This window comes from Chrysochloris asiatica, unplaced genomic scaffold, assembly GCF_000296735.1.
Source record: "Chrysochloris asiatica unplaced genomic scaffold, ChrAsi1.0 scaffold00660, whole genome shotgun sequence".
Classification (NCBI taxonomy): domain Eukaryota; kingdom Metazoa; phylum Chordata; class Mammalia; order Afrosoricida; family Chrysochloridae; genus Chrysochloris; species Chrysochloris asiatica.
In genome coordinates this window covers 29,906-32,954 of record NW_006409178.1, presented here as the reverse complement: position 1 = coordinate 32,954, position 3,049 = coordinate 29,906, and positions in this window count along the sequence as shown.

Sequence of the window (3,049 nt, the reverse complement as noted above, 5' to 3'; positions counted from 1 at the left end):
TTTTGTAGTCCAGGTATTCCCATCATTAGTGCCTTCACATTTGTCCCAATTTTTTCATTGATGATCTTCATAATCCTGGGACTCACAAAAACTATGAAACTTTTTACTCCTGTAAAGTTTTACAGCCTTAGAAATCCTGTACATGGTTGCTATGAGTCAGAATGGACTTGGTGGCACATAGTCACCACCATCACCGTTTTTAAGGTTGTATTTTGACTCCAGATGGCCAAACTTCATCTCTCATACTTTGGACATTTTATCGGGAGGGGCTAGTCACTGGAGAAAGTTATCATGTAGGTAAAGTGGAAGATTGCAGAAAAAGTGGAAAATCTCCAACGAGATGGACTGGCACAGTGGCAGCAGCAATGGCCTCAGGTATAGCAATGATTATGAGGTTGGCCAAGGACCACTCAGGGTTTTGTTCTGTTGTGCATTACTGACTCAATGGCACCTAACAATAACAACATTTTGGCTTTGAATACTACTCAGAAAAGAAATGTAATTAACCATTATTATAAACATTAAAATGAATGAACATGAAAGGCATTATGCTGAGTGAAAGAAAACAGTCTCTAATTTTTATATGCTGTATGATCACCTTTTATAACATTTTAAGAAAGACAACCCATATTAAACAAGCTGAGTAGTTCTTGTCACATTATTGTTGTCATTGAATCAGTTCTGATTCATAGTGACTCAGTATAGGGTTTCTGAAGAGTGGTTGGTGGGTTTGAACCACCAACTTTGTAATTAACATTGCAATACTTATTGTATAGCAACACACCAGAGAACCAGGTTAGGTGTTTGGAAAAGTTTTACTGAAAAGGGGTCTCATGAGGGAGCTTACTGATGTAAAAAGACTGTTAGGTGTTCAGAGACAATAAAGGTTCTGAAGCTATGCTATTATTGTTAAGTGCCGTGTAATTGGTCTGACTCATAACAACTCTGTACAGGGTTTCTAAGGAGTAACTGTGACCTAAGCCTGATGACTTTGTGGTTAGCAGTCCAGTGTCCATACTATACCAGGACTCCTAATTGTGTATTTAATTTCATAGAACAAAAGTATAAATGTTACTGTGTTGCTGTTTTTGTTGTTGTTAAGTGCCATGGAATTGGTTTAAAATGTATGTATATATATTTTTAAATGGTTGTTGTTGGAGGCATGTATTAATGATGAATTAAGGAGAAGTGTGGAACAGACATCCACCAGAAATAATGCAGAATACCTGGTGAAAATGGTTCAGAGGATGGTCCAAGAACTTTGACTTACATATAAAGAAATATTTAGAAATGTTGAAGGCTTACAGCCATTGTAATTTGTAGCTGAAACAAGAAAGGTGATCTGCTGGTTCCAACCACTCTCAGAGTGGCCATCTTGAGTGTGATGGAGTGGGTGAAGGACCAGAGGAGTGCTCTTACTGCAGAGATCTACCGATCCTCGGAGATAAGGATATTGACATTATTTATTTATTTATTTTTCTCTGTTCATTGGTCTCTCACTGTCTGTGCACCCCCACTCTAGTGACTAGAGGGTGCCTGAATGAGTGGACACTCCCCCAGCCCTGGAGGGTTCTACTATTTATGCACATGGATCTGCTCAACAAAAACTACTATGCAGAAATTAAGAAGGAGAAAGGCACTGCTTAAAACCAAACAGTTGGCCAAAATGGCTACAGCCAGCCTTGATTTGTTTATCACTAGGAAAAAGGCCTGAATGGGGGTTGTGGAATGGAAGAGAAACAGTCTAAAAAGGAAACAGGTCAAAAATTAAATTGATTTATGTTTCAAGGACCAACAGTAACATCTTAAAATTTCTCAGGCTGTCTGTCTTGAAAGCAAGAAGTCAAGAGATGGGTGTTAAAGTCATACTCATATTTTCAACAAAATGTTTTTTGTTTTGTTTTTCCTTTTCAGTGATTATAAACTATAGTATACAATTTTTTTTTTTTTTTAGCTGTTTCTGTTTTGCTTTTTGGTCTCCCTTTTACCTTCAGGGGGCTCTTTCTCCCTCTACATTACCCAAGAAGGGACAGCAATTGCAGTCATATAGCCAAGCTACAATCATACTCTATAGAATCCCACTATCCAGGCAAGAGCCAATACCAGTTACATACACCAGATAGACAGCCAACACCTGCTACTCAAGTACTCTGAGTTGAGTAATAAGAAAAGTGAAAATGGAACCCCATCTCCTGATCACATCTACTTGAAGGCAATCAGAAAGCATAATGATACGTCAACAGACATTGGTGTAATTATTGAAAACACACTTAATTATTGAAGATGCTCAAGAAACAAACTGACCATATTGGCACATGTCCAGAAACAATATAGAGTAACTGAGACAAATGAGTTGGAGGTAGACCTAGGCCTCCCTTTGGAAAGAGGGTGGGCTTTGGAATTGCCTGAGAAGGAATTCAGGAAGATGCTGTTGAGATGCAACAAAATGTTCCAGAGAGTGGTTGAGAAAAATAAGGAAAACATCTGGAAAGTCCTACAGGAACAATCAAATAAAATAGAAATAGCATTGGAAGCAACTCAAAGCCTACAAAAAGAGGTCCACATGACTAATAATAAAATATCAGTAATGGACAATACACTGAAAGGACAAATGAATAGAATGGAAGAGATGGAAGACAGAACCAGTGAATTGGAAGACAAATCTCTCAATACTGTTAAGATAGAAGAGCAAGAAGAAAAAAGGATAAAAATATCTGAAGAAAGTCTAAGATTCATGTGGGACAACATGAAGAGGAATAACTTAAAGAATTATTGGCATTCCAGAACAGGAAGAATTACAGAAATCCACAGAGAAGATTGTTGAAGAGCTGCTGGAAGAAATTTTCCCTAATATCTTGTAGGATAAGAAGATAAACTTTCAAGAAGCTGAAGGAATCACAGAAAGGGTAGATCCCAAAAGAAAATCACCAAGTCATATCATAATCAAACTCTCCAAAATCAAAGACAAGGAGAGAATCCTGAAAGCAGCTAAAGAAAAAAGAAGTGTTACTTAAAAAAGCAAACAAATCAGATTAAACTCTGTCATCTC